A 14,062-nucleotide genomic window follows, 5' to 3' on the forward strand; every position below is an offset into this window, starting at 1 on the left:
TCCAGTCCACCCCAGGTCCCAAAGTAGGAACAACTATCTCCATGTCCTTTCTGAGAAGTATTTCTCTAACCTGCTCTTAAAGATCATCACAGATTTCATAATCACCTGAGCAATCTTTACCAGTGCATTGATATCCCCGCTTTATAAGGTTGGGTTCACCCCCTGTCTTTTTTTATTTGTTATTTATTTATTGCAATCTTTGAATTTTTTCTGCTGCAGTTTAGTTCTGCTAATTCTTGTTCCACCTACTGCAGAGCTTTTACTCTGCAAACAACTTACTGCTCTTCTTTACAGCGGCCTGTTCTGTATTTGAAGACTCTTGTAGTTTTTCTTCTGGTCTTTTACCAACCCAAATTGTTTCAGGCTGCCTTCTAGGTTTGTCTCCTAACTGTTTGATCATTCATACTTTGGAGATTCTCCAATCAGTCCATATCATTCCTGAATCTACCATTCATCTTGGGATATCCTCTTGGGACATTATTTCCACATATGAAACCATGTTTTTCCAGCCAGGTTTTAAAAGGACATCTATTAAGCTAAGGGTTGTGTCTTCAGTGCACCGTTAACTTGAGTTATTTGCATTTAATACCTCCCCAGTTAGCCTCACGTCATGGAGTCACAGGAACAGACACGTGGAAGGAATTGCAGAAAATCATCTAGCCCATATCCCACCTCTGAGGCACAAGCAAGTGCCATATATCTACACCGGTTTTAAAAGACTCCGGCAGCAAAGTCACCATGACCTCCCTGGGCAGTCTTCAGATTAGAAATTCTAAATTCCCCCTTGCCCATTCATTCAGGATATCTCAGTCAGCTGTGTGCCCACCTTACCACGCTTTCATGAGAGACATAACCAACCTAATTTGCTTGCAAGAATGCCGTGTGGGACTGTGTCCTAGCTTGTCTTTGAAAAAAGATTCCACCACATCTACTAGACCAGTAGCACCAGTACACAGTACAATGTCAGTTATTTATCATATTTGTAAGGACAAGAAAGATATTTGAAGTATCATCTAATGATTGATGGCATTATTAATTTTCAATACTGAGTAAGCATTAGCTTTCTCTAAATTCTCCACGGCTTCCTTCCTCTCAGCTGCCCTTGCACTTTCAAACATTGCCTTCTCAACATCATCCACATTTCTTAAAGAGAATGGCAGACAGCTTAGCATTTGCAAATTTTTCATACTATAGGATATTGTTTCAAGTCCTGCTGACTTGCACAATCTCTCTTATCTCTCAAGTACACCTGATCTGTTCCTTTTCAGTCCTCTTTTTATTAAAATTAACTGTTTTAAGCATCTGGTCATAATTCACCTTTTCTGTGGTGGTTTGAAAGGAAAAAAGACATGAAACAGATCACCTATTATTTGCTCATTTCCACATAGAGTAATAAACTTCTACTTCCCTCCACTTTGATTACTCAAGTATTTCCTTGCTATTCTTCCTTCCTTGGCAGCTGCAACTCAGTTTTAGTCTGAGCTTTCTCACTTTTCCATACAGGCCCATGAAATCTGTCGTATCAGTCCTCAGCAAGTAGAAATGCACCTTTTCTATTTTCCACCACCCTGCTATGGAGTAAGCCATGCTCATCTCTCCCGGCCTGCCCTCTCCTCGGGATCGTTAGCTGAGAGCAGCCGCGCTGCAAAATAACCCTTGCATTGCACAGAGGGATTGGATTACTGCACAGAATAACTGCGTTAGCAGCTGACAAACTGTGTTAACTCGAGCTGTAGCCTATGTGACCAGACAAGCCAGTCAGTTCAAGTAAAAACACCACCATCCTCATCCTAAAGGTTTCTGCATTTGGACAAGACTTGAGCTGGGGTGAAACTGAAGTTGTGACTCAAACGTACTGCATAGTCCGGACAAGCCTGCTACGAAGAGACAGAAGGGGATACTTCCCTTCAACTCTGTTGAAGTAAAACAAAAGCAACAGGCTGCATAACAGAAACACACACCTCCCTGCCCACTCACGTCTGAGCTCTAATGAGAACAAAAAGGATAAGAAAGTTTGACTCTCTGAAGATTTGGTTGCTCCCAGGGTCCCTCCTTCTCTGCTTTTACCCAAGATCCTCTGTCACAGAGTGCACAGGATGCTCTGAGCCCACAGAAAAATCTTCACCTGTTAATGAGACAAAAGGTTTCAGGCAAACCCAGATGAGACATGACAAAGCACAGTAATATGGACAGAGGGATCCTATTGATCTGTTTTACAAACAGAAAATATTGAGAAACTAATGTAAATAGGAACAAGCTGCAAGAAATGCTCTGCAACCTTTAAATTAACTATCTAAGAGCATGGCTGGCATCTCGCTGGTAGTTCTGCACTTCACTTAGCTCCTACAGTCATAGAATCCTCAGAGCTTCAGTGGAAAAGAAAATAAAATCCTCCAATCCTTAGGGAAAAGTCACAGTTTATCTCTAGAAAGCATGAAGCCGCAAATCTGAAAAGATGCCAAAGTTGACAGTTAACTGCCACATACTACTGAAGTCTTTCCCCCCCGCCCCTTTCTCTTAAACTCTTTCTTCCCATTCCCAGGCCAGACTCAAGTTTGGAAGTCAGTGAATGAATTCCACAAGTACTACAGTTTGTACTTTCACAAACAGCTTAAAAGCGGAGGTATCACATTTCACAGCTCTGTGAGGAGGCTGGCACAGCTTCAAAGCACTCCTGAAATATCTATTACTTTATTCTGAAGAGACAATAGCCTCTCGGTAGTGAAGGCTGACACAGTTTTCCCCTTCCAAAGCTGACTTTGACACAGACAGGCTCAGCTTCAGCAAAGTAACACCAACACGTCTGAAATTTCAAGACTTCATGCCACTGCAGAACTTACCTGTAAAGTCTGAAGCAAATCAGAAAGCATCTGAAATCTCAAAGTTTTTAAAGAGATCTTGAGTCTGTCACAACTCAGAAATGGGTTGGATTCAAATCCCATATTGGCTTCACTGTGCTAGTCTTGGTGGAAGGCAGGTGCTTTTGACAAGATTTTTTTTAGTTACTAAAAATAGCTCTGTATTACACTATCAAAACTATATAATCTTTAATTTTTCTCTTGACTGTAGTTAAATTTTAAAGAAACAAATACACCAATCCCAGAATGTATAAAGACAGGTCTCATAAAACCTTCCTACCTTGAAGTATTTCACATACAGTCATTTTTAAAGGACAGTTTTCTCCTTTCTCCTTTGCTATTAAGAAAAGCCAACTTTCATATCTTCCTGCACAGATAAAACACACAGGACTTTGTATACTTTTTGCCAATCAGTTTACGATCAAAACCTTTCACCCATCTCAAGAATGGTTGCAAATGTCACCTCCCATAAAAGCGTGGGCATGCCAGAGAAATAGTTTTTTACTATGCATAGAAAAATGAAATAAGAAATACTAATATTAAAAATAACAGATATAAATATATCAAAAGCAATAAAACTGACTAAGCAAATACTGTATCCAAGAATACCCTTCTAAACTCCAGGTCCATGGAAAATTTTAATTTACAACTGTATCATGTGCAACAGAGCTGCTACAATTCCAAACATGACAACTGGGTGATATATGTCATTTCCCATGTTCTTATATGTCCTAGTATTTCAGTTATTAAATGACAAGCTGAGAAACAGTAATACAGAGGCAAGTGACAATAAAGCCGGTGAAAGGATAGTCAAAATTTGTCAAAGTGGGATGGAAACTATGGGAAGAACAAAACATGAGCTGCATTGGTGCTTGGAAAAAAACAAACACAAACTGCTTGAGAATTTGAACCAAGGACAAAATGAAACACTAGACACATTCATGAGGCAAGATGACATATATTTGGATGATCCTTGATAGAAAAGCTTAAGGGAAAGGAAAGGCCAGCTGAAAGCACAGCAGGCTAATGCTTCATCATCCCCTCTCCCTTTTCAGAACCTACTGGAACAAACTCCATACAGGGGAGAAACAATCTCAGCATTGCTGTTTAATCGTAGCTCTCCTTGCTAAAGAACAAGGGGAAACAAAACAGTTTTCACAGAGTTTATCAGGAAAAGGAATTTACCCTGATTACTTAATCCCCTTTTATCCTGTTGATCTGGTGCTTTGCAGCTGCACTACTGCGCTTCGGTCCCTGGGTGACAAACTGTTCACATGGCTTTCCCGCTGCTACCATCCTCCACACAGCACTTGTCTCACCTGAGTGTTTCATTCACAAAAATGAAGGGAAAAGATTTTCCAACTAAATTGGCAGTTGGCTTTATCAACTTGTGCCGGTTTTCCTCTGTGGAGATGGGCAAGGTTTGGATGCTGAGGAGTCTACCCTGCTCTGTCGTTCCCACCCACGACCAACATAACTCTATTAACAAACTTCAGGTAGATTACAAAAAGTGTGGAAACTGCCTCTCAGAGCCTCAGCCTTTAAGCCACTTAAAAGGTATGAGCTGTTCTTAGATGATGCTACTAAATTTGGGAATCTGACTCCAGTACTGAATGCAAAGCTGATAAGCTCAACATCCAGTCCCTCTCTTTCCCCTTCCTTTCCAATAATCTCATCATGTAACCTTTACCTTTTCCTAACTTCAAATGTTGCAATGATGCTTCAAGTTAAACTACCCAAACACTGTAAGGTCATGAATCAGCTGTATGTTCTGTGAGGCATCCTGCAGTCACAAAACTCAAAGGCAAGATGGAAGAAGAATCATTGATGGAAATATAGTTTGCTTTCCCTAATGAGTCCTAAAAAACAGTGATAGGGGAAACAAGTTTTTTTAAAAAAATAGGGAATTATCTTGAGATGACATTTAAAAATTTTTAAAAGGTTGACTCTGAAAAGATAGCAGGTAATACAGATCAGCCACAAACTACAGTGCTGGCTGCAGTTTAAACTTATTCAAATTAGGTATGCTGTCTCTTCTCCAAATGTAGGGTCTATGAGACCATATATTGTTGAGCAAACTTTTTCCCATGAAACCATTCCCACTCCAGTTCAGAGATAGGCATTATGGTCAAGCCATGCTTCTAACAATAATGTTTGGTTTGGCAAGTTTTACTGTGGTTTCCTTGGCAAACAGATACTTTAGCCTATGCCATTTATTTGGTCCCAGTACATTCCGAATTGTTTTGATGAAACTTCAAGTTTCCCTTCATATGAAGGGAAAGCCATAGCTAGTAAATCACCTGGAAAGTCCCCTAAAGGACAGGTCTCAATGGCCTCACCCTGCCAAAGGAACAACACTGGGTTGCTGATCTGTTACAAATTGAAAATGCTTACAATAAAAGCAGGGGTTCTTTTTACTGCAAGAAGGAAAGGAAATATATACAGCACAAAGAATAGTAATATGACCCTACAGCAATGCTCACCATAGAACAGAAGGATCATATCTCTTAAGAGCAGTCAGCACCTAAGTTCGTAAAGTTATTGAGGTGGTTCTCACAGCATCCCCCTCTCTCTCTTTTTGAAAATCGTTATTTATGTGCATGCACATGTATGTGCACAGATGCCCACTTTTAAAGATGTGTAGTATTAACTTAAAGGCAAGAGTTCACACCAAGCAGGAGGAGGAGAGAGCTGTTTCTTTATCAGCACTATCTCCCTTCAACAGAACAAAACAAAAAAGCACTGCAAATCATAATAAAACAAAAAGACAGATTTAAATCCCCAAATAAAGCACGACAGGTCATGCAAACATGATTTTTTTTTTTTAGGTCTATTGCTCTTTAATGTTACTGTAAGAATTGCAATATTTTTCCTGAAAATACAAGGTTTTGCAAATAATTCACAATATCTGCTAATTATACATATCACTTTTTATAGTCCTGAATACCTTAAGAAGTTCGTTTCAGAAGTGCAGAAGTAGCAGCAAATGGCTTGGTTCTCAGAAATGCGCCATAACCTGAGAGCCCAATGTAGAAGACAGCGTCTGTCGTTGCCTTGCACTTGTGGAAATCAGGTCAATTCTAAAAGCTAGAAATAAAAAATACTTTGTCTGTCCATTTAAGTAATTCCTAATTACTTTTTAAAAATCCCACCTGTCTTAAAAACAGCAAATAGAAATCTCATAGTGCTTAGTTCTGATTTGTATTCACATAGTTTTCCCCACAAATATTCAGATGCACCTCTCCAACTTTTAAGCTGTCCTCAATAAGAAACACAGACATGAAATACCTACTTTTCATCTTCCTCCAACCCAAATGCTGACTGTTTAGGAGTTAAGAATAGCAGCAGCAAGCTGACAGAAAACTAGGAAAAGGAGAGCGCTTGAAAATTAATGCTCAGATTCACAGTATTATCAGAATAGGCTGACTGACAGTTATGATAGTCTTATGTACATCTATAGGAAATTTCATTATTTGATTTCTTTCATTGCACACACTATTATAAATAGGAACAGGAATTAATATGCAGTGACTACAGTTAAATGCAAATACTTGGCCTCTTAATTTCATAGACGTTCTTCAGGTATCATCTAAATGGGTAGGCAGACTTATCTGTATTTGTCTTTTCCAGAATAGATATCACTCAAATCAAACAGCAACAGAAGAGGATTATCTAATTTACTAAGCAGCCTGCTATAGAAGCAAGTATCACATACTGACCTCTTTTATCCTTATAGAGATCCAGGATGGCTACCACCTGCAGGAAAATAACCCCAAAATTACCTTGCTTCAACAGAAGACTGCTGAGCTGTACCCCACCTCACAAAAACAGGTCTACTACTGAAACTGAGTCCTGGGTGAATATTTAACATAATCTCAAACACAAGTAATACAACATTTCCTCCAAGAGATATTCATCTTTAAATACATCCCATAGAACACGTGCATCAGACTTACAACATAAAGCAAACCCTAACTTGAACTCCATACAAAAAACATCAGTTACTCTCTAATGAATAAATGCCTGCTAAATACAGAAGTTAAGGCCGTTGTGGAATAAAAATAGAACTGAGTTTTCAAGAGTGATTTGTGACTTTTGGTTAGCTTGCAGTCAGTGCTGTTGGAGCATTTGTTGGTTTTACACACATATATTCATATACACACACACACAAGTTAGACACAGTTACTCTGATGCTTTTCCCATTTCTTCCTTCCTTATCTTCTACAGTTCCACTTAATTCCCTTTTTCCTTTTTATTTTCTTCTGAATAAGTTAGTGTATTTTAGGTACTTAAGGAAAGAAGAAAATAAATACAAATAATTTACACTAATCTCTGCATACAAGAACAACACTGCTATGGGTGCTGTCTTTTCCTTCCAGCAAGTCAGTTTATTTAAACAATCTGCACTTCACCAAAGGACTGGAAAAAACACATCTTAAAAACAAATTAATTAGCCTCCTACAAATTAAAGTTTTCCTTTCTGTACTCTTAAAGCTTTTATCTATGTTTTCCTCTTCTGCTCTAACAATAAAATTGATTAAAGTCAAATTACATTTCTGTATGCATTGATTTGCTAAAGCTTTTGATACAGCCCATTCCGGATGCATTAGTTGATATGATAGATCCTGCCTGGGAAGCTGCCACGGACTCCAGACAGCGTTTGAAGTACGGTTACGCAATGAATGCCACAATGCCCGGGTAGTCAAATTATCCAGTCTTTACAACTATGCTTTTTTGGTAGATGGGTAACTCACACAGATCTGTGCTGGTGTCTGTATATAGAAACTGCGTAACCCTTTGGACAAGGCACAATTAAATATGTGCTCAGAAGTTACTATATACCAACCACAGAAGTGGTCATTGGGAGTAGTTCAAAATGTTTTACAAGAATGCTTTGATGCTATCCAGAGCAGTACTACCGGCCAGTAGCTAAACTATAATTATGCTAGCTGGATCTGAAAGTTAGGGTTGAGTTGCAAGAATTCCCTTCTTGGCTCACCCATTCCAGACCTTGATCAAGGCCAATGTACTTTTGGGAGAGTTCAGTTCCAGTGAAAATGTAAGCCTACAGCTGAAAACATCTTGTGTTCAGTTTTTGTTTTAAAATCTAGGTCATGTCACTCTAGGAACAGTGGCAGACTTTCCATGCAGGTGCAGAGGACATGGGAATACTCTATACACAAGAAGGTATGAACAAAGAAATGTTTACAAAAATCTAACTGTACAAGTTAAAAAAAAAAAAAAATCACATCATCAATTCATTGTAAGCTTTGTCTCTGGCCTGGCTACCATCTGTGACGGGGATTTTGTTATGCAGTGAGACAAGAGCAAGATAGAGCTTTAAACACTGCCTGGAGCACACAAGCCCTATGTTTATTCCCAGCAACATATTCATAAATTATAAAACTGAAAGAGGACCACTTTGTGTGGGCTGCAGGAATTCACTTAGTCATGACATGTTCTGCCTGCTACTGCAACCAAGGCAGGCATTCAGAAGCTTGCAGCCAAATTCCCGTTTGTATTAATCGGGTATGTTACCATCATACACCTGAACAGCGGCCCCTAACTCCGTGCACCAGGGATAAGTGATTAACAGCACTCAGAGGTTTCCCACTAGAGCAGGGTCTGGTGCAGCCACTCCCTGGGCAGCAGGTCCATCACATCACCCTTGCAAGCGTACGTGCTCCATGGGGAGTGCCCACAGCACGGGCACAGACAGCAGTGACTGCCGGCCGAGCCCTCCGATGGCGTGGTGCACCTTGCTCCTGAGGTCACTTCTGCTGATGGGAGATCAGATAAAGCCAGTCAGGAGAGGATCATCCCTCTGGCGTGAGCAGGGTTAAGTTCAGCATCCAAGCTCCATTCGATCACGCTGTTTCCATGGGCAAAGATCACAACTGTGGATTTTGTTAGGGTTTTCCCAATCTTTGATGGCTGTTTTTTTCAACCCTGCATAAATCCACATCCAAGCTTGAGCCTACTGCCTAGGTTTCGGCTCCTTCCAATTTTGCTGGTGTGAGGAAGGGTTACCTCTATTCTTTGCTGTCTAAATTAGCTCTAAACCAGGGGATCAACTAAACAATAATTATAATCTGGAATTGTTTTTATTTGCTGTGTGCCTCATGATGTTGGTTTATGGAAGTCTGTGCACAGCATACTCCCACACCACCCTGTGTGCAGTTCCCCTTATCACATTAAAAAAACACTGGCTGGGAACCACGATTTTTTCCCCATGCCCCCAAAGAAAGAATCCTTATGACACTGAGTTCCCTCTTCCTTTAAGCAGTCTCATTTTAAGCCCCACTATTTAAACAAAACACAACTTAAGCACTACTTGATACAGTAGAGTATTATCTTTTATTAATTCAGCTCCCTCTCAGAAATGAATACTTTTTTCCTGTCTTAGGAAGTCAGGGTACCTTACTGTGTGTATTTCAGTTCAGTCTGCCATACATTACCCTGATTAATTTTGGCAGTGACAAAGTTGGAGAAGTAATTTAAAATAATGATCATACAGAAGCGTTGTATTTTACTGCAGCAAAAGCAGCACTCCTGTTTTAACTATCCTGACCTTTCATTTCCTGTGATGGAACACAGGAGGTAAAACCTGTTTCTGAAAGCATGGCCTTAACGAGTTCTCACCCTTTTGGTTTTGAATTACTTTTCTTCATAATAAATGAAAACACATACCGTGTTATACTTAGGGATACCACAGTACTGCAATAGCACCAAACAGGTACAGTAAAGGTGGAACTGGACTAGAACATTAAAACTGTTAAAGAAAGTCACTGTACATTTCTCTTTGTCAGCCTCAGAAAACAAAAGAGAGGAAACCAACGAATGCAAATGATAGGGATGAGAAATCTGACTCTTGTTTGCTGGGTAAACTTTGCTTCAAAAAAGAGTATGCAGAAATATTGAAAACAATAGATAAAGATGACAAAGGGGGGATTTGAGCACACTGGACTTGTGATTTATTTCCTTTGAGTTTCATTTCTTGCTTCCTTCCCATTAGAGCTATTGAAATATTTTTTAGGGAAGTAGTATAATACAATGACAGTTCAGTTATCTATGTGAATTGTAAGTCATTCATGCTTTAACACCTCTTTTTAAGAATTGGCCTTAACTATTTTCAGACTAAGTATGCACTTCCTGTAATTTCCCAAAATAACTTCTGGTGATCACTGGAGCTGGAAGAGCTGCTGATTGCTGGAAAGCGGCACTTGAAGTGTCCACACAAAGATCAAGTATGAATTTATTAGAGAGCACCTATGTGAATGTCTATTGCTATGCAATTAACGATTCTTCACTGACAAGCTTCTGAAAGTGTTTTCTACTCTGCACGCACACAAACGTAATAAGCAGCACACACACAGAGAGCCCTGCCAAACAAATAAAAAAAACCATCCCCAAAAGCCATTACATTCTTCGAGATGTTGATCACAGCTTTCCTTAAAAGATCTATCTATTCGGTATCAATTTATATTACTGTTACATATGACAAACATCCTGCTTAAATAACAACAGTGTTCAGAAAATGGAGTGATAAACCCACATTACAGTTAGGACAATATTATTTACTTAGCAAAGATATGTGATTACTTTACAGTGATGGAAGTTTCATTAGGAAACAATTTCATTGCACTGCCAGCTAGCAAGGTGTGTAACATACGCTGTGTGAACGAGACTCTCATTCAAACACTAAGTTAATTTTGAATCCCATCAAAAAGAAAGTAGCGTGTTTTCTGAGCCATTAGTCTAGCTTCTTGCTTCTCTTCTTCTAAAGTCAAAGTTGCTATGTCTCACACTCAAGGTTCTGCTGTTTGAGTAGTTTTGTTACTTGTGTAATCATGTTCTAAATTGTATATATTACATTAATGTTTAAAAGGAAAAACAAAAGTGAATTAGCTTTTTCTTTTGAAGGTCTTATTTCAGGTGAAATCATTCCACATGTCAGGAACAAAATTAATCAACCAGATAAAACCACCCAGTATTCCATCAGGCCAACATTCCCAGCCAAAGCTACCAGAGAGGACAGAGCTTTTAAAACCAAAATAATTGTGTAATGTGGAAAAACAGTCTTATTTCCCCCCAAAAAATTAATGCTACAAGTCCATCTACTTGCAGTAAAAGTGGAGATGCTGTAGTTTTAGGATCCACTGCCTTCAGTGGCAATTTCAAGTTACGGATTTCACACTTTCCCCTATTAATGGGTCATTTAAGTCCAAGTCCATTCAGCGATACTGCTCACAGTACATCTCCAGAAAGTTTTGCTGGGATGTTGTGGTAGGGCAGTAGCACTGTCCCGTAAGTCAGCATAGAGTGGCCAAAGAACAGTCAGATGCTAAAAGCACTTCACAGGTAAGAGGAAAGCAAAGAAAAATTGCATCAGGAAGGCATGAAGAGCTCACTAGTAAGGTGAGGAGATGAGGAGCTCAACAATATGAAGCTCCCTCCTTGAAGTGTCCATGGGAAGAGGTATTAAGGGATGGAAGAAGACTAGCTCACTGTGACTAAAAGGCTTCTGTTTTGACAGGGCACAAAGTCAAGCCATTAGTGGAGAAGAGCATCGTATCTTCAAGGAAGCTTTGAAGATCTTAATCTGATAGAGCTCCTAGCTGTCACAATGACTGCTGGAAAAATAAACACAGACACCCCAAAACATTTACATATGTGTGTATGGAGCCATTCTTAATTTAAGGATATACTGGCTTTACGTTCCTGTATTTAGTTTCTAAGCTATGTTTAGTAAAGATCACCTGAATGTATCTTCAGCAGGCATTGCACTGGTCTTCCTGAACAGCAGTGGTCTCCTGAGTCAGGGTCAAGTGTGACTTCCATTAACAGATGACAAAGAAGGTTTTCTGAGGACTGAAGACCTGGCTTAAAATGCCTATCTTCTGGTGAGAACACCTTGAGCGTGCAACAGTTATAATGAAATTCAAAGAGCGGAAGGCACGGCTGAGCTAAACACAGAACGAAGCCTCCCAGCAACCAAGTTTTCTGACTAAGCAAGTTATGTTCAAAAGAGCAGAGGAAGCATTACAGTGGATGCTGAAAACTGAGGAGATGAGAAGGGCTGGACAGTACTGCTGCTCTACAACAGCAAAGTTTATGCAGTTTCCTTACAAGCATTTCTAAATTGCCCAACACTGCAGGAGTCGAGTACTTCTTTACTCAATCCTCTTAGCAACTTGGCAAAGAAGGTAAAAATAATTTTCATTTTGCATACACAGAACAAAGGCAGTAACAGTAAATGATTTATCCACATTCATACAACGTTTTGGAAGAGGTAAGAACAAACAGCTCACTCATGTCTCGTAACACAGCAGGCAGAAGTCTCTTGATCTTTCACATACATGTGCCACGTTCAGACCCTTCTCCTTATCTTTCACCTCAGACAAGACAACCCTCAGGATTAGCCACATGACTGTCAGACCGGTGGTGAGCCAACAGATTACCAGGCCACTTCACACAGAGAAAGCCTGGCAAGGAAGAAGCCTAGGCAAATTGTTTCCTGGCAGATTTAGGAAGGAGAATTTCAGCTTACCTTTTCCTGGGGGATGCGGCTGAGGTGGCACCGACAGTGCAGACGGAGGGGACAGGCTGCATGACCAAAGGAAGCTGGCAAGAACTCCACCAGCAGGCTGCATGACCGCAGTCACAGGCACTGTGAAGGAGCTGGAATTAATGCAGAACATGCTACTGATAAAGGCCCGCTGACAGAATGAGCTAGGTTACTCTGCCACATAGCTGAGGAAAGCCAGATGTTGTGGTAAAATGGCAGGCTGGGCAGGACTGCAATGGCTTCCTCCTCTGAGGAGATAAAAGCACGCAGAGTCAGCGCACAGGCCTTCAGGCTACTCTGGTAAAAACATAATCTAATTCTAGATTATTTGAAAGTGCAGAAGTATCTAAGGGCTGTTAGAGGACACCCTTTTTCCTCTAAAGTTAGTCATAGTTGTATTTAACGGACAAATAACCACGTTCTGGCCCTTCATGGGCTCAATCCATGTTTTGGATTGGGGCTGCGACCACAGCAACTGGACACTCACTTTATTTCCATCAGCCTTTTAAAAACAAAAGCCAATAACCTGTTGTTGATTTCAGAAGATACAGCTCAATGAAAAAAACAATTACAAGTTTGCCTTGCACCCACCTCAGCTGGCTGCAGAGACAATCCGGGTACATGAGAAATTTTGTTGTTGTTCTCAAACTCCTGCCTTAATCAAATTTCCGAACAAGAGGTTAATGAAAAATGAAATGCTGTTCTAAATTCACCAGCTGAAGGTGAAACAGTTAATTGGTAAATGGTTGTAATTAGCATTTCTTCTTTCAGTTAATGTTCAAGAAAGCGGAAAACCAGAGCACTAACCCTGTGGTGAGGAAACTGAACAGGGCAAGCACCGCTAAACTGAGGAGAAAACCCAATGTTTCAACTTTATTGTATTTTACTGCAAATAAATAATTCATGGCATAACCAACATTTTATTCAGTCTAATTAATGAGTTATTAAAACAAAGAGCCCCAAACAACCCAGGGAAGGAGAGGCGGGAGCTCTCACTTCCCAGCCCAACAGGAGGCCCCCCCGGCCCTGCACAGCACAGCGCCGCACAGCAGGGGGGACTTGGTGCTGCTTCATACCAGGAGGGGTCAATCATGACCTCAAACAGCCAAACAGTGCCAGACTGATTCTGAAATTAAAAAATGTAAGTTTAAAAGAAAGGCAGAGACTGTGACTGCCGCATACAATGTACTGTAATGCCGCAAGCCTTTGGATAGTCGGACAGCAACAGAGCTGTAAGGCAGAACTTTTCCTTTTCAAAAAATTACTGGCAAAAATATCAGACATTATCTGGTATTTTTATCAATTCTGTAGCAGCATTGTTGCTTTAATGATTTTTCCTTGCAGCACTCTACCCTCTACAAACATAGTAGGCAAGTTCTCCAGTCAGGTCTCTTACCTCTAAATAAACCGTGCTTCAAGCTCTAGGTGGATAGAAACAAGGCCTGAGAGTAGCTGTAAAAGCAGAACCCTTTTTTTTCAAGCCATGACACAGAATTAACCCCCCTTTCTGTTTTTCTGATTCAATATAGTTTATCTGCCTACAGATAACTTCACTTCTCTGAGATGTATTCAATTGGTTTAAATCTAGAAGAGGCATATAGGTTTCCTTTTATTCTCTTACTGTCTCCAAACAGAA

At 40.1% G+C, this 14,062-nt stretch overlaps 1 long non-coding RNA gene across 1 annotated transcript; it reads right to left on the reverse strand.

The window, feature by feature from the left end:
- Positions 1–1,908: 1,908 nt before the first annotated feature.
- Positions 1,909–12,658, reverse strand: LOC121097149. Its single transcript, XR_005830797.1, has 4 exons — positions 12,409–12,658; positions 6,578–6,614; positions 5,806–5,945; positions 1,909–2,125 (listed from the first exon to the last, which is right to left on the reverse strand). It is a non-coding gene; the product is annotated as an uncharacterized LOC121097149 (long non-coding RNA).
- Positions 12,659–14,062: the final 1,404 nt, after the last annotated feature.

The sequence above is a fragment of the Falco naumanni genome, chromosome 13, assembly GCF_017639655.2.
Source record: "Falco naumanni isolate bFalNau1 chromosome 13, bFalNau1.pat, whole genome shotgun sequence".
Lineage (NCBI taxonomy): Eukaryota > Metazoa > Chordata > Aves > Falconiformes > Falconidae > Falco > Falco naumanni.